At 40.7% G+C, this 19,024-nt stretch overlaps 1 pseudogene; it reads right to left on the reverse strand.

Annotated features, from left to right (window-relative positions):
- Positions 1–19,024, reverse strand: part of LOC122915427 — a 37,092-nt pseudogene that overhangs the window by 13,661 nt on the left and 4,407 nt on the right.

Here is a 19,024-nt window from a genome sequence, read left to right on the forward strand (position 1 = left end):
CCCTCTCCTAATTCCTAATGGTTCTTTGTCAGCTAGAGGAGTCTCCCTCTAGCGGAGACCCTTGTGGCAACTCTAACCTGGGCCATCTCCCAGGAATGTAGGCGGTTCCTTAAGACACAGTCTTGGTTTCCACCAAATTGAGGAAATGAGTGACTCTCTAGTCCTTGATAATTTTCTCAGGAAAAAAAAAATGTTCTTAATGTTGACAGAGCTCATAGCAGAGACAATGGTATCTAAGGAAAGAAAGATAGAAGAAAAAAGTCCCTCTTCCTCTGTCTTGGACCCCAGGTCTGAAACAACATTATAAAGGATAGGAGGTCCCATGGAGCTGCAGGAATGAACAGATAAAAGGCTGAAAACACAGGTAAGCATTGTCTTCCTGCAACAATTTACTGTGACCAATGGTGCCACACACTCACTGTCTCATGCTCTGGGGTGCAGTGGTGAACAAGGCAAGGGTAGGTTGAGCTCATGTATCCCCAAATGCACTCCTAGCTTGGACTGAGAACAGCTTTGCCAGAACAGGGTATCATCTGAACTCCTATCTCACCCACCCCGTAACCAAGAATAATAGTGCATCCTACTTCTATTCCAGAATAATCCACAAAGAGAGCACTCATCTAGGAAGAAAAAGGGAGGGAGCCACTAGGTCAGAACACACAAATATGGAAGAAAATCAATTGAATATTTGTTTCCTCTGGCCTTGTCAGCCTGAGAGAGCTTCTAGGAAAGCTGTGCCACTGTGCACCCTGAGACCGATTTTCAGGACAGGGATTGTTTATTACAGATCTTATTAAAGAGATTGCTAGGGTCGCCTGGGTGGTTTAGGGGGGTTAAAGCCTTTGCCTTCGGCTCAGGTCCTGATCCCAGGGTCCTGGGGTGGAGCCCTGTATCGGGCTTTCTGCTCAGCAGGAAGCCTGCTTCCTCCTATCTCTCTCTCTGCCTGCCTCTCTGCCTACTTGTGATCTCTGTCTGTCAAATAAATAAATAAAATCTTAAAAAAAAATAAAGAGATTGCTGCTTTACTTTAAAAAAAATTTTTTTTAAAAGATTTTATTTATTTATTTGAGAGAGAGAGACAGTGAGAGAGAGCACGAGCGAGGAGAAGGTCAGAGAGCGAAGCAGACTCCTCATGGAGCTGGGAGCCTGATGCGGGACTCGATCCCGGGACTCCAGGATCACGCCCTGAGCCGAAGGCAGTCGTCCAACCAACTGAGCCACCCAGGCGTCCCACTTTTAAAAAATTTTTAATTTAAATTTTACTTAGGTAACATACTGTGCAATATTACTTTCAGGAGTAAAACTCAGTGGTTCATCACTTACATGCAACACCCAGGGGCCATCACAACAAGTGCCCTCTTTAATGCCCATCACCCATTTAGCCCTCCCCCACCCTCATCCCTCCATCAACCCGCAGTGTGTTCTCTGACATTAAGAGTCTCTTATGGTTTATTTCCCTCTCCCCTCTTTTTTCTCACTCCTGTAGGTTTATCTGTTTTATTTCCTAAATTCCATATATGAGTGAAATCATATATTTGTCTTAGATTGACTTATTTTACTAAGTGTATACACTCTAGTTCCATCCATATGACTGCATTCTTTTTCATGGCTGAGTAATATTTCGGTGTAGATATATATCTACAGCATCTTCTTTATCTATTCATATGACTCCAAAATACGGCTCTTTTCATAGTTTGGCTATTGTTGATAATGCTGCTGTAAACATCAGGGTGCATGTCCCCCTTTGAATCTGTATTTTTATATCCTTCAGGGTACTTTAAATTTACTATTATAAAATAATGACTTTTTGTATCATCCTCCTGCGGCTTCTCAGGGCACAAGTCACTTCTCTTAGTTCTTTACTACCTGTAGTGTGTTGAAACTCCTAGCATATTACTGACACTGCTCAATGGAAATATTCCTTCTAATGTGTACACACACTTGAACATTTATCCTCTGCTAAATTGCTATTCCATCTTGACTTTGTACACACCGATCTTGACCAAGAAACAGAAGTTTCTTGGTTTTTACCAAGTTTCTTGGTTTCAGGTGTTTACATGTTAAGTCCTTTCTCTTCACCTTTGTCTGGAGGGTGGAGATGTGTATTGTTAGGTAAATCATCAACCAGGTCTTTAGCAGGAAAGAAGCTGCAGCCATTAGCTGAAGGAAAGTTGGATGTTTAGATGCTGTAGCATACACAGAGTACACAAAACGCATTATACAGTTCTTTATTTTACCTGTAAAACATTTATCTGTCCATACCAAACTTTCTGTCCCCCTCCCCCTAATTGTTCTCTCAGTGTTTTTATCCCCTATCCTCCCTGTGGGTCCTCTTCACTGGAGCAAAATGCCCTGCTCCCATCCTTGTAGTCAGGAGCTTGGGCAAGGTGATTTTCCTACCAGAGGGAGCACTGTTGGCCATGTTTGTCCCTGGGATAAGACAAAGGGAACCTTCAGAGCCCACTTCCATGTGTATCTGAAGGAGACTTGCAATGAAGAGGACAAAGAACAACCTCATTTCTTGGCCAAGATGAAAGGAAGGCAATATGGGTACCTTTGTAGTAGCACCAAGTTACAAATCTCCACGTCTTCCCAATTCTCTTAGGAATCTTTATCTGTACAAAGGCGGCAAGGTAGAACCAATTAAATATGGAACATACTCAGACATCTGGGCAGGTAATTAAAACCAGCTACTGATTCAGTCATTCTGCTTATTTCTTCAATTTCCTTTCTATTTTAGAATTCTCACCTCTCCTCACCTGTGATTGTCAAAACAGAGCGAGAGTTAGCCGGGTGCATGGCTCACATCTAAATCAGGGACTGTTCTTATACTTGTAATTCATCAGCATACATTCACAATTCTATTTTTACAAGGTTCCATGGTAACATCCCTAAAACAGGGATGTGTCCACAAAACAGTAGAATTGATGGGAAGTAAACATTCAGATCATCCCTTTGATTGGTCATTGTGGTACCAATAATGATCCACCCCCCCGCCCCGAATTAACAGAGTTTCAGGCCAATTTAAGTGTCAAAACAACTTGTATTCCAGAAAACCTAAACTGGAAATTGTTTTCCAGGATAATAATAGAACCACCAAAAGGGCCAAATTTGAGGTAAATATATAATCACTAGAAGTCTTCCATGTAAGGAAGAATCAGAAAAAATAAAACAAAGAGAGACTCCATTCACAAAACAAAACCTATAAAGTACCAAGGAATACTTTTAATGTGAGATATGGGTGACCTGTAAGAAGAAACTGAACGAATCAACCAAAGTAACAAACAAAAATGATGGTGAGCTGCAGGAAGTCCTGACTAAATGGAAAGAAGAAACATGTTCCTTTTGGAAGCAAGAATATTTTATTTATTTATTATTTTTTATTTTTTAGAGAGAGAGCAAGAGAGTGCAAACGGGAAGGGGCAGAGATAGAGAGAGAGAGGTTTTTTTTTTTTTTTTTTTCAAGATTTTTATTTATTTATTTGAGAGAGAGAGAGTGCACAACCAGTGGCTGGGGGAGGGGGCGGTGGTGGGTGGAAGGACAGAGGGACAGGGAGAAGTAAACTTCCCGCTGAGCAGGAAGCCCGATGTGGGGACACTGAGATCATGACCTGAGGATCCCAAGATCAAGTCCCGAACCAAAGGCAGATGCTTAACTGACTGAACCACCCAGGTGTCCCTAGAAGCAAGAAAATTGAACACACGAAACAAACCCAGTTTCTACTCAAGTTAATTTATATGTTTGACAAATTTCCAACAAAAACTGTGGAATATTTTTGAAAGGTAAAATTATTTACCTCAAGAGGATGATAAATAAACATCACATTAAGAGGTGGCATCAAAGAAATGATCACGATGATCTCAATGGGTTAGAGCACTGCCATTTATGAAAAGATGTTCTCAGACTTCAGCAAAGAGTGTGATACTAATGTAAATCAGTGGAACATAGGAACTGTGATAGAAATGGACACTAGTATGCATAAGAAACAAAAGTATTATAAAGAAAGCCACATGATCAATGGGAAAAGGAAAGATTACTCAGCCAGTTCTATTAAGGGATTTGACAGCCTTAAAAGTATCTATCTGAGTCGTTTTCTAACATTGCACACAGAAATTAATTCTAAGTAATTAAAGAAAAAAATTTAAATCAAAGTATATCAAATTAGAAGAAAATAGAAGTGAATCTTTAGACTTCTGAAGGTTAGCAATATCAAGACATATAGAATAGGTATGAACAAAAACAACACTCTACATGCAATAAAATAGAATAAAATGCAGATGACAGAGGAAAAATATTTCCAAGGAAAAGGACCGACAAGGTGTCTAACACTAATAATTAAAATATAATTAAAAACCTGTAAACAAAGAAAACCCTCTAGAATCTCAATATGGGCAAAGGACTTGAAAAAATATTTTAGGGAGGAATTAAACTCGTCAGCACACAAATAAAAAAATGGTCATCTTTATTAGTTGCGAAAGAAATGTAAAGACAAATTATAAAGAGTTTCAAATTTAACTTTTAGCAAAGTTTTTTAAAATGTTAATCAAGGCTAATGACAGTTGAATGAACGTGGAGTTCTCATGAATTTCTACTGGCAGCAATCCTTTTGGAAAACATTTAGACAGTATATATCAGGCTTCTGAAAATGCTTATACCATTGAAACAGAATGTCACTTTTGAGGATCTCTTGCACATATGGAAAACTTTTTGTACAATCTGATTGCATCATTATTTATGAAATGATACAGTAAAAAGTGTCAAAGTGTTCAGCTACAGGAAAGGGGTTATGTAAACCTTGGTATGTTCAGATAAGGGATACCAGATTGTGTGTATTTTTTTTTTAAGATTTTATTTATTTATTTGACAGACACAGAGAGAGGGAACACAAGAAGGGGGAGTGGGAGAGGGAGAAGACTTCCCACCAAGCAAGGAGCCTGATGCAGGGCTCCATCCCAGGACCCTAGGATCATGATCTGAGCCAAAGGTAGATACTTAATGAGTGAGCCACCCAGGCTCCCCGATTGTATGTATTTGTGATTACAAGGCTTATGCATAGAAAAGTAATAATTGTGTTTGGATTGAGCAGTGGGACTATCAGTGGATTTTTTTTTATTTGTTAATTTTTAAATACTGCTTTTTTTTTTTAAAAGATTTTATTAATTTATTTGACAGAAGAGATCACAAGTAGGCAGAGAGGCAGGCAGAGAGAGAGGAGGAAGCAGGCTTCCCGCTGAGAGCCCGATGTGGAGCTCAATCCCAGGACCCCAAGATCATGACCTGAGCCCAAGGCAGAGGCTTAACCCACTGAGCCACCCAGGCGCCCTTAAATATTGCTTTTTAAATTACATTAAAATTTTTTTATGTGGGAAAAATAGGAAATACAAATAAACAAAAAGAAAAAAAATACGTGAAATCTTATCTCCCGAGGCAATCCCTGCTAATATTTTAGTTCATGTCTTCCCAAACTGAAACAACTTACTTTATATTTTGAATAGGTAGTACATTCATATGTTTAAAAAACAAGAAAATATAAAAAGATGTAATAGTGAAAAGTTTCCTTCTTGTGCTTAATCCCCTAGTGTCAATTTCCCATTCCTGTTCTTAGATTTTTAAATATATCATGCATTCACGCAATAGATTTCCTTCTCTTGTAACCCAAGGGGTAGCATACCATACACACTGTTCTGAAACTTGCTTTTTTTTTTTTCCCCATTTACTGCTCTATCCGGGAGGACTTTGGAGGTCAGTACTACTGAACTCACAAATTGTTTTCTCAGTACACAGCACGCCATTGTGTGAACATGCTGGAGAGGATTCAACCAGTCTGCCATCAACGTTCAGACTTCTTTCGTAGGTAAACTTTTCTTTTTAGTTTTCTATGGTTTCATAATGACTTTTAATAAATTCACAGTTTAATAAAAAAGGAAATCTTAGAATCATAGAAATCTAAAAAGATAAGCCTAATCTCCATAGAAATCTGCTCCCATGAAGGCAACCCAGTATTCAGTGACATGATATTATGACAATATTCTGTGAAACAATCTGTCAGCGATTTCCAAAATAAAATTTGCGATTCTTAGAGTGCCAGCCAGCCAGACTTCTTGGTAGGGATTCAGTGAGGACAGGGCTGCACTGGGTGGGAGATTTTTAAATAGCTCAAAGGCCAAAGCACACTGGAGGGTGTCGGGCCTCATTCTGACATTTCAGTTGGATATAAATTGAGAGCTGAATCTTTATCAAAATGAAAAGTGTACACAGTGATGGTCTCCTAAGAGGAAACCTAGGGTAAACACCATGTGTCATTGAGAAGGTAATTTCTTACATGTGTTTCAGCTACCTATTGCTGTGTAAAAAGCCATCCCCAAACACAGTAGCTAAACAATAACCAGTTACTTCTCATGATTCTGTGGGTTGATGCCTCTCCATTGGAAGGAACTTATGCCCCACGTTGTGTGGCCAAGGACGCTTTCGCTGTTGTATTCCGTCAACAGCTTGGTTGGAACTGGAACATCCAAATGGTTTTCCTCCACTTGTGACCTTTCAGGGGTCTAGCTCTAAGATAAAGCATTCCAGGAGGACAACCACCTCCACCCCCTCCAAGTGCAAGTACTTCTTAAGCTTCTACTTGCATTGCACTTGCTAATGTCCCATTGGCCAAAGCCAATCACAAGACCAAGGCCAGAGTCTAGGACTTGAATACACAAAGGCACGAATACCAGGAAATGTTTCACCAGGGACACCAAAGAGACTGTCACACCATGTTTTTCTCTAATATTTTGTTAGAGAGGATGGGTTTATTTCCTTCTGATAAAGTTACAAATAGGAATTAAGTGAAACATGGAAATAGCACCAGAGATCATACAAATGAAGTTTCTGACTTTAAAAAACATCTCTCAAAAATCTTAGAATGCAGCCAAATAATGTTGATTACAAATTAAAATGTGTAAACAGCAGTTTAATTTTTAGAAAGTGTCTATTTATCTAGCTAATGGGAAACAAGTTTTACCCTATCGGCATGTCCTTTTGACTCTCCTGGCCCAGGGTTCTTAAGAGGATCTCTGTCTGTGGCTCCATATTTCTCCACAAGTTCTGCCATCAGGCTGAAGCAGGGAGACATGAATGTGGATGGATGATACAGTGCCAATGGTCATCGCTACCAAAGGGCTTGAGTCGCACTGACAGTAAGTAGAAAAACAATGAGAAATGTTTCTATCAAAAGCAAAGCATTCAAATTTAAAAGACAATGTTGGGTAGAGGATACACAATCAGTTGAGGAATGCTAGCAAGACAATTGGGATTTTGTACATAAATTGAACTGTTTAGAAGGAAAAACAAAACAGATCAACCACATTAACAGACCAGCTGAATCTTGACCAGCTGAGAGCAGGCATACTGGCTGTTAATATGGAAAATTATTTTGACAATTAAAAAAAATTAATCGTAGTGGAAAGGATGAATGTTGAAAGAGCTGCTTAAGCCCTGAGAAAATTAGCAATATCAAGAAGGAAAGGCAAAAAGAGGATAACTCTAAAATAAAGCCAAGCATCTCCTGTAAATATGAGTAGATTAAACTTATTCATGAAGGTTGAAGCAAATTATACTTATTTTTATTCTCTCTTTTTTTCTAGTAATTACAGAGTAAATGCTAGACTAGAAACATAGATTGGGTATGCAAAAATCTACTTAAAAGAAGGAATGGGTTGGTAAAAATGTGGCTTTCTGTATAAATTTGCTTTTTGTAATTTTTTGTTACGGCAAAAACTAGAAAGCTTCTAAATGGCAATTGAACGGAATGGAGTGATTCATTGATCAAATTATTTGACTGCTTCAAAATGAAAAACTGAACATTTTGATATTTTAAGCAATGAGCCAGATATTCAAATTATACTGTTTAGCCCCAGAGTGTTTCCTTCCTTATCTGGGATTAGCAAATACTAAGAACCATGCTTCTTCCTAAAATGCAGTGAAAAAAATGTTTTGATGAGTCTTTGTAGATGGTGTAGGGGTGGCTATGATGGTGATTTGGTGGTGACTGCTGATTTATTAAATAAATACGTAGTATGTGCTGGGTACTGTGCTCAGTGCTTCACATGCTTATTCTCCGTTACTCATCATCCCCATTTTACAGATGAGGAAATTGAGGCACAGAGCAATGTTAATCACTTGAGAGTCACATGTTTAGTAAAGGGTGGAGGTAAGATTTGAACCAGGCAGTTTGGCTCTAACATTCCACTGATTTCAGAGCTCTGTTAAGGGCTGAGTAAATGAACCTGGGAGTTACCATAGCAACCAAAGAAAGGAATGTGAAGAGTTGTTGACATACCCATCTCAATATACAATCTGTGATTCCAATTTTCTTCTTTCTACTCCCATCCTTTTTTTCCTGGTGCTACTTTTAAAAGGAAGTCTATCCAAATAATTTACCCTTTAAACCAATAGGATATTAGAAAAATACAATTTTGTAGGTATCATTTATTTGCACTTTTTTCCCTTGTAGATTTGGTAAGGAAATAAATTCTGAATTTTCCATTTAATTTAAACAGCCCAGAGTTGGTATCTTGGGCAACAAGCTAGAGCCCTATTTTAAAGACGTGGTCCTTTGTCGCCATCTGGAGGAAGAGTTGTAAAAATCTCCTTTATTTTGGGAGGTCCATCTTTAGCACCTGCATGATTCAACCACAGATTATGATGGATTATGTACAAAGAGATAAAAGCAGAATTCAAAAACAAATTTTGAGTAGGGCATTTTGTGGCATCCAAGTATTTCAAGAATATCTAAAAACTACACTATAGTTTAGAGAAAGATGACTTATAAAAAGTTGATTCTAACATTTTAAAGGACAATTTGTGGTTTTCATCAAGTTCTTTTTTTTTTTTAAAGATTTATTTATTATTTATTTGACAGAGATCACAAGTAGGCAGAGAGGCAGGCAGAGAGAGAGGAGGAAGCAGGCTCCCTGCTGAGCAGAGAGCCCAATGCGATGCTCGATTCCAGAACCCTGAGATCATGACCTGGGCTGAAGGCAGAGGCTTAACTCACTGCGCCACCCAGGCGCCCCTTTCATCAAGTTCTAGTGTATTGAACTATCTTTTCATAAAATGCACCTGTAAGCACAATCTTTGCTTTCGAAAGGTTTGTATTCAAGGAGGAGAAGACAAACTGCATCTCTTTCCAAGGTTATTTCTGTTGGCGTGGTGCCCCCTCTGCTTCTTTAGAACACACTTAGCTCTTTGCTGGCAGGCTCACTATATCCCTAGCAACCAGCAAGGTTTCTGGCCTGTCATGGGCACTCAGTAAGCACTTGTCAAGTGAATGTTTTCCTTCTTGTGTTCCCTAATCCACCTTTGCTATGTAACTGTGCAGACAACCTAGAATACACCAAAAATCTTGGTCAGGCCCAGCCTGCTTGTTTTATCAGCAAACAAAATGCAATTTCTCCAAGGCAACTCAGCCTCCAGGATTAAAAAAAGTAAATGCCCCTTGAGTTTCACAAGGCCTAAAATTCCATTATGAGCAACCACTTTTTTGAGTGTTACCCTTTAAGAATATCTTTTTTAAATGTTCACACTTCATAGGAAAATTAACATCTTTTTAAATTAGATTTTTAAAAATTTATTTGAGAGAGAGAGAGAATGAGAGAGAGAGAGAGCATGAGAAGGGGAAGGGTCAGAGGGAGAAGCAGACTCCCTGCCGAGCAGGGAGCCAGATGCAGGACTCGATCCCAGAACGCCAGGATCATGACCTGAGCCAAAGGCAGTTGTTTAACCAACTGAGCCACCCAGGCACCCCAAGAAAATTAACATCTTGAGTACTATTAACTCTAATTTTGTCTGGATGAAAGGCAGCCTTAACCCCTGGGTACTACAGGAAATTGTGAAAGGCAATTGGTTGAGGTATGGGAAGAAAATATTAGCATACCTATTTATGGCATCTTCAAAATGTCTTTGTTTTGTATGCTTCATAAGGTACATGATTTATAAATACAGTAGTATATGTGTATAATTTATCTTCCTATGTTTCCACATATGTTGGTGTACTCACTCAAAAATTTTTAGCAAGGGGCACCTGGGTGGTTCAGTGGGTTAAGCCTTTGCCTTCAGCTCAGGTCATAATCTCAGGCTCTTGAGATCGAGCCCTGAATAGGGCTCTCTGCTCAGCAGGGAGCCTGCTTCCTCCTCTCTCTCCTCCTGCCTCTCTGTCTACTCTGATCTCTTGCTCTGTCAAATAAATAAATAAAATCTTAAAAGAAAAAAAAAAAGACTCTCTAAAAACAAATTTTTTTTTTTCTGCAATTAAGTTTGAAGGCCACTGGCAAAGACATGACTTTGGAGTCAGGCCTCAGTATGAAGTTAGGCTCTGTCATTTCCAGGCTGTAAGAACTTGTGTAGATTCTTTAACCTCTTAAAGACTTTATTTCCTTTCTCACAAAATAGGGATAATAATATTGCTATTGCAGGTTTGTGGTGAAAATTCAAAGAGTTGTCTATTGAGTGTTCTGTCCTGGGCCTAGAAAATTTTAACAGTTCAATAAATACAGCCAGCTTCATGGCCTGTGACCTGGGCAGTCACACAGGATCCCATGCCCAGAGGGGTCTGAGTTTGGTTTAACATTCTGCTGTCACTCTCTAGAAATTCTTCACTTTTTAAAAAAAGATTTTATTTACTTATTTGAGAAAGAGACAGTTCATGAGCATGGGAGTGGGGGAGGGACAGAGAGAGGGAAAGCAGACTCCTGCTGAGCAGGGAGCCCTCCAGCCAGGACCCTGAGATCATGACCTGAGCCTAAGGTAGGTGCTTAACTGACTGAGCCACCCAGGTGCCCCAAAATTCTTCACAGTTTTGGACCAGCGGCCTTGCATTTTCATTTTGTCCTGGACCAGGCAGATTATGTAACTGGTCTTGGGAAAGGGTGCTTCTCGCTGGTCCAGCCAAATTTGCCATCCAGGTTTTCTTTGTTCAGGTAAAAAGGTTCATACTCTGGTTCACATTACCATTTAAGCCTCTTTGAGCCACCCAAGATACTTTCTTTTTTTCTTCTTCTTCTTGAGATGTAATTCACACACCATTAAACTTAACATTTAAAAGTATACAATTCCATTAAGTTTTTCCCCCCGGTTTTACTGAGATATAATTGACAACATGATTTTAAGTACACTTTCAAATTTGACCCTGTCTTTTTATTTTTTAAATTTTTAAATAATAATAATATTTTTTTATTATCTACTCCTTTACTGTTATCTTCCCCACTACGACCACCCAAACCAAACAGGGTCTTGATTTTCTTTCCCCAGAAAAGTGCTACCTCATTCCCAGGCGCATGAGGGAGGACAGGACTTCAGGCTGGAGCCACCATTTGGTTCTCCCTCCCCAAACCCACAGCCAGGGAGGCGAAGTGACACTTAGTGATGGATGAATGGAAGGAACGATAGATGGACAGAGACAGTGGGATCAGGAAGAGGCTACTGCAAGCAAAGTCCTCACTCTTTCCAGTCTTGCCTCTGGGGGTAGGAGAGGCATGACTGACCATCAGGGCCAGGGCGCTGCCTGGGCTGATACCGACCCTTTGTGGGGTGGTCCAATAAACACGGTGGATTCTCAGCACCCAGGGACCTGGTATTTCAAGGCTGCTGTTGCCACAGATACCTCTTGGTCCTCTTGGCCTGAGTTCCCCAAAAGCCAGTGGTGGCAGGAAGAGATAGGAGAGGAAAGCAGCCCCTGCTCTGGGAGCCCCACAGACTGTAGAGGAGAGCAGCTAGCCTGGGGTGGAGGCAGCTGGATCCTGGGAGTGGCTAACCACAGATGCTCTGGTTGGGTAGCACCCCCTGGAAGAGCATCTAGATCCCAGAGAAGCCCCCCCCACCCCAAGAGAAGGGGGCATGAGTTTGAGGGGCCACCCTCTAGTAGACTGTGCTGGCTGAAGTTGGGCACTGGGGACAGGATGTAGGTGGTAGTGGAGCCAGGGGCATTACCAGTTGGGAGGTTAGACTGGCAGGTAGGAGGTGGGTGCTGCCTCCAAAGTGAGGCTCTGTGACTCCCACTGGACAGTCCCCCAGGGTCTGCAGTGTCCTGGAGTAAGTGGAGGGGCCAGGGTCTGTGCTCAGGGAGAGGGATGAGAGCCTGCTGGTGCTCCCTGGAAAGTCTCCCCCTCTGCTTTCCTGGGCCCGGGAAGGGGGTAGAGGGGCCACAGAGGCCTCTCAGAGGGCACGGATGGAGTGGGCATCACCTTCTCCCCACTGTGCCCAGCGCCTGCCAGACCTGGGCTGCTCCGTGGCGCCCCCTCCCTGGGGTCCCCTAGCAAACACTTCATGCTGAAGCCGTCAGTGGGTGTGGGCTGGGGACCCGAGGGCTGCTGGGCCCAACCGAGCAGCGTGGAGGGGCCAGGTCCTGGGCGAAAACTCCCCGCATGCCCCTGCTCTGCCAGAGCCACCACAGGGCCTCAGCCTGTGGTGCGGCCTCAACGTCTCAACTGGGATCAGGCTTGCGTCCACGCCCAGAGGCTGCCCTTGGCCTGGGGCTCTGAGGGATTTTTAGGCATCTTGCAGAGAAACATGCGTTGGAGGAGAGATTATGGCGGATGGAATCCTGCCGGCCCTCGTCCCCCCCTCCACCCCCCTCCCCGCCACACCTCCCCGCTACCCCCCCCCCCCGCTACTGCCCCCCACCGCCATCGCCCCCACCCCCCACCCCCGATGAAGGGGAACGCAGTCTGGACCTGACCCATGATTGGGCGTTTCAGCCTAGGCGGGGCTGCCGCCTGGTTCACCAAAGCCAACATCTTGACCAAGTATTTGCGGGGTGGGGGGTGTGCTTGTCAGGCTGCAGGTATCTCTTCTTCCTCCTCGTGGTGGGCCGGGAGGACGACTCTCACCCGGGAAGCCCCAGGTGTGGGTTGCCACAGGCCACAGGCAGAGAAGGCAAGCCACGTGGGAGGGCGTGGGACAGCCTGGAGGGAGGGCGCAATGCAGTGGGGCAGTGTGGTGAGGCAGGGCTCAGGGCCTGATATAACCCAGTCTTTTTTTTTTTTTTTTTAAAGATTTTATTTATTTATTTGACAGACAGAGATCACAAGTAGACAGAGAGGCAGGCAGAGAGAGAGGAGGAAGCAGGCTCCCCGCTGAGCAGAGAGCCCGATGTGGGGCTCGATTCCAGGACTCTGGGATCATAACCTGAGTCGAAGGCAGAGGCTTTAACCCACTGAGCCACCCAGGCGCCCCTAACCCAGTCTTTTTAAAGAGCACTAGATTGGGAGTGAATAGCTCCATTCTACCCTGTTTTCACCCCTCTTTGAAGCAGGATCTCAATAAAAGATGTGGAGCTGAATTGTATGACTTCCCTGAAACAGGTATTGCCAAGAACAAACGAATGCTATTAAATGGCCATAACGTTTTAGAGGGGGAAGGCGTCCTATGGGTGGTTGAGTCTAGCCCCTTCATTTCACAGTGGAGCCCACCAAGACCTGGAGAAGGAGCGCCTTGTGCAGAAAGTGATTAGAGCAGGCCCTCAGGTCATGTTTCAGTCCACGTGCCCCTGGCTAGGTCATTCGGTCACTCTGTCATCTCCTGTTCATATTGTTCACCTTTCGTCTGAGGAATGAACATCCTAGCAAATATGGAAGATTAGGTTGGTATTTGTGGAACCAAGCAGAGAAATCTGTGTAGATTTTAATTTGTATTTCTCTTATTTTGAGCCTTTCTTTTTTCACATGATTAAGGACCATTTTTATTTCTTATATTAACTGCCTATTCACATTTTGCCATGGAGTTAATGGTCTCATTTTTCTCAAAAGAAACTCATATATTAGAGATAATTACTCTTTCTCTTCAATAGTGGTTACAAATATTTTCCCCAGTTAATAAATTTTCTTCTCACTTTTGTTATGATATTCTCTGCCCTGCAAAAAGTCTTATTTTTGTAATTGCATGTATCAATTTTTGCAATTTTTTTTGCATCATGATTAGAGATGTTTCTCCAGGTAGTGGGTGAATTAACTCATGTTTTTGGTCAATATTTTTTTTTACATATATATATTTACATTTATATCTTTGATCCATTTTGAAATGTATGCCTGTGTGAGGTGTAAGGAATGGATCAAGTTCTATATTCTTCAGAACATGTTTTAAAATTCAGGACTTTATAAAATTAACAAAGGGATCTGTTCAGAATGTATGGACCCACATTCTCTGCTATAATCGGAGTAGATAGTGCAGGACAACAGTAGGCTTCTGTTCCACTCCCAGCTCATCCTTATGGAGGAACCAATGCTAACGCTAAGCCCGGAGACCAGGAGAATAATCAGTGCTCATCTCTACTCAGGTCTCGCTTCCTCTTCTCAAATCTGCTGATCATCCTCTTGTCTTATGGCCATTTACCCTGGGTGGCTGTGTGCTGGGGGTGTGGCTTCTTTTTTGTACAGGATTTCCCTGGGAGTTATTCTTCGCAGGTACAAGTTGCTGCTGCTGGGTTCATGCTTAGTATGGAATTTCTGGCAGTTGATCTTTGCAAAGGGCTTTGCTTACCTTCTGGTTGTATTTGCTAACCTGAAAAGTGGTTTTGCTTCTCTGTTCGGGCCTTTAGAAATCTCTATCCTGAGTATTTGTACATCAGCGTTCTCTTGGCAGGCTGTGTGTATTGTCCTTGGTCAGTGGGGGAAAGGAAAGATTTTATTTTGCTAGAAGTGAGAAGGTTCACTTACAATAACAACAACAACAATAATAATTAAAAGGTACTGAATGCTTACAACGGGCAAGGCACCAGGTTTACCCCCAACACTCATCAGGGCAAGGCAAGAATACTTACTATAGGGGTCCATTCCATATGTCTGCACACTTAAAAGTTAGATATCAGGCAAGATACCAAATATGTTCTTTCCTCTTGTCAAATGTGCCTTCATAACTACCTGGAAGGACAGATTCAAATGCAGAATTCTTAGAATCCCTACTGCTGCTACTACTACTACTAGTTAGTGATAGTAAGTATTAAATTATCATTATGGGATCCTACCCACCACTGAGATTGCCACACATCTTTAAAATTTTGAAATACAAATTGACATCTTAAGGATCCTCTCATTGTTCTTACTAGGAAATGCTGCAAAAATTTTAGAGAAGACATATTAATCCATCTATAGGGTCCACTTAGAATATGTAATGATGTCAGATTCAGTGATCCACATCTAACAGCCAGATGTGACCCCCTATTATAACTGACCTAAAACATTTAAAATGTACTAGAAAGGGGCGCTTGACCAGCTCAGTTGGTTAAGTGTCTGCCTTGGCCCAGGTTATGATCTCAGGGCCTGGAATTGAGTCCCTTTTGGGGCTCCCTGCTCGGCAGGGAGCCTGCTTTTCCCTCTTCCTCTGCCTCTCCTTACTACTCATGGTCTCATTTTCTCTCAAATAAATAAAATCTTTAAAAAATGTACTGAAAGTATAGCATATGTTATTAACTATATGACTAATTTTTCATATTTTCTCTTTGAGATTAGAAATCTCATGCAGGAGTTTCCATGGGGCTTTATTAGAAAGGAACACTATAGCTGAATTATTACCAGGAGCAGAAAAGAATTATACCAGGGCCCATGCTTAGACTAACAAAATCAAATGTGTGCTGAAGTTGTAGATGTCTGTACATTGCAGGTTGGTCTGCAATTCAATTAGACTGTAAATTAGACTTTATCTAGAATCATAGGTAATTACATTTGAAAGATAGACTCTGGATATCTGGGAATGCTTTTTAGAATAGGTCCTATTCAAATATGGATTAAAGAGGCCTTTTCTTACTTGTCTGATCTAGTTCTTTCATGCTATCTTTATTGAATAGAGAATATAAAGAAACTCTACCTTCAGTGGAAAATCATGGAAACTTTTTATTGATTTGATCTTAGACTATAGTGTCTATCTATTAGAGTTCAACAGAGCCTCCCTCTTTATCCTTTGTTAAAAACGTTCGAAAAGGGACTCCTGGGTGGCTCAGTGGGTTAAAGCCTCTGCCTTCGGCTTGGGCCATGATCCTAGAGTCCTGGGATGGAGCCCCACATCGAGCTCTCTGCTCAGTGGGGAGCCTGCTTCCTCCTCTCTCTCTGCCTGCCTCTCTGCCTCCTTGTGATTTCTGTCAAATAAATAAATAAATCTTAAAAAAAAAAAAGTTTGAAAAGAGGTGGGGAAAAAAAACTTGGAAAGTTATTTTCTCCACAAATGACTGATAATTGCCCATTTCCTTTAGCTTCAGAATTTTGTACCTTCTTCTTCTTTTCTTTTTTTTAAAGATTTTATTTGTTTATTTGACAGAGCTCACAAGTAGACAGAGAGGCAGGCAGAGAGAGAGACAGGGAAGCAGGCTCCCTCCTGAGCAGAGAGCCCGATGCGGGACTCAATCCCAGGACCTGAGATCATGACCTGAGCCGAAGGCAGCGGCTTAACCCACTGAGCCACCCAGGTGCCCAATTTTGTACCTTCTAATATGATATATAGTTTACCCAAAATGTTTAATATTCCTATAAAAACATTAAACATAGGGTAGGTTCTGGATGATAGATTGAAAGTATGAACTTTAATTTAAAAATCAATCTTTTCCTCTATGAATCATAATTTCTTCTCTAAAAATGAATGACATTTAAGTAATTGCATGGAAATAATTATGTATTATATATATTATATATATATAATTATATATATATACAACCAAATAAAATAAGTTAAATACTGACTTTATTTTTATTAGCCCTATTGAAATTTACATACTATAAAATCATCCATTTAAAGTGTACAATTCAACGGTTTTTTAGTATATTCAGAGTTGTGCAATCATCACCACAATATAATTTTAGAATATTTTTATCATCCACCTAAAAAGCTCATACTCAGTAGTAGTCACACATTTCCCTCATCTACCCATTCTCTGCTCTAGAAAGCCACTAATCTGTGCTCATTTCAACAGCATAGATATTGGAAAGCCACTAATCTACCTTCTGTTTATATAAATCTACTCTTCTGAACATTCCAGCTGTAAATGGTACATACACTATGTGGTCTTTTGTGATTGGCTTCTTTCATCTAGAATATTTTTTTAAAGATTTCTTTGTTTATTTTAGAGAGTGAGAGAGTGTATGTATGTCAGGGGGAGGTGGAGGGTGAGAAGAAGAGGGAGAGAGAGAGAATTGCAAGCAGACTTCTTGCTGAGCACAGAGCCTGGTGTGGGGCTCGATCCCATGACTCTGAGATCATGACCTGAGCTGAAATCAAGATGCTTAACTGACTGCTTGACTGACTGAGCCACCCAGGTATCCCTTGTCTAGAATATTTTTAAGGTTCCAAGTTGTAGCTTGTATCAGTACTTCATTCCTTTTCATTGAGGAATAATATTCCATTATATGGTTAAACATGTTTTATTTATTCATTCATCAATTGATGAGCAATTGGATTATTTCCACTTTTTGGCTATTTTGAGTAATGCTGCTACGAACATTCATGTACAAGTTTTTGTGTGGATGGATGTTATGTCTCTTGGTATATATCTAAAAGTGGAATTGCTAGGTCACATGGCAACTCCATGTTTAACTTTTTTGAGGAACTGCTAGATTGTTTTCTAATGCAGCTGCACCATTTTACATCCTTACTAGCAATGTATGAGGGTTCCAATTTCTTCACATCCTCTCTGAAGCTTGCAATTTTCTTTTTGATTATAGTCATTCCTAGGGTATAAAGTGGTACCTCCTTGTGGTTTTGATTTGCAGTTTTGTGGTCGCTCATGATGTTGAGCATCTTTTAATGTTCTATTTTTAAATCTTTTACTTGGTTAAAAATGTGGACTTTAACCCCATTAGTTGACAGCTGGTAAAATATCATTGTCAGTTTTTAGTAGTTCATTGCTAATGAGGTCAAGCCTGCAAAGTCTAGCTCTAAACAAAATGGTGAGCTTTTATAGAGAAAATTGTGGTTAAATAGCTACACTCAAATGTCTTAACTCTGTTCAATGATCTGACAGGCCCTCAGTCTTGTCACTTAAGTGGGTGTGGGTGGATCAACCAAATGGTATGTCCTAATGACTCCAAATATTATTCCAATAAAAATAAAATTATTATCAACACATATTTTAAGGGCAATGATTTGACTAAAAAATGGTACATACTCATTTCAAACATTTTTGAAGCATCAAAAAGTTACAAAGAAGAAAGAAATAAATTATCCTAAATCTCACTTTTCCAAAGCTCATCTCTCATCTTTTTACCATGACTTCTCCAGTTCTGATTAGTTGTTAACTACTTGGGTGGCCAATATCATCATCAGAAAGTTTTTTCAAAAAGTAGCCGTGAGTGTGATAGCAGAAATATCTGAGAGAGAGAGAGAGAGAGAGAGAGAAAGCGAGCAACATGAGCAGGAGTGGGGCAGAGGGAGAGGAGCGAGAGAACCCTCAAGTAGACTCCCCACTGGGTGTGGAGCCTGACAAGGGGTTTGATCCCAAGACCCTGAAATCATGACATGAGCTGAAATCAAGAGTTGGCCACTCAACCAAATGAACCACCAAGTGCCCCCAAATTTCTACCTTTATAAATGACTTATTTGGAGTTCTTAAGTCATTTGCTATTAAACTTCATTAGAATTGTCACAAGTGCTAAATAATGCCCTTAACTTCTTTAATATTGAGAAAGTCTGTTGCCTTTACACTTACACAATTTAGCTGGGTGTAATTCTGATGTTACACTTTTCCTTCTCTATCAGTATGTCGATACTGTTCCATTTTTTCTTTATTGGAGGTTGCAGGACAGAAGGCTGAAGCCAGCTTAATTTCCATACCCATCTCCATTTTTGTTTCTGCCTAGATCAAAAAAATTTTTTTCCCAATTTTTTATAATATTTCAAACATGCTGTAAAACTTAAAAAATACCTATATTTGGCAATTGCTAATATTTGCTATATTTGCTTTATTGCTTCTTATGCACAGGTGCATGTGTGTATTTTTATGTATATAAATAACACATTTCTTCCTGAATCATTTGAAGGTAAGTTGCAGGAAGAACATTTTAC

The sequence above is a fragment of the Neovison vison genome, chromosome 8 (genome assembly GCF_020171115.1).
Source record: "Neovison vison isolate M4711 chromosome 8, ASM_NN_V1, whole genome shotgun sequence".
NCBI lineage: Eukaryota > Metazoa > Chordata > Mammalia > Carnivora > Mustelidae > Neogale > Neogale vison.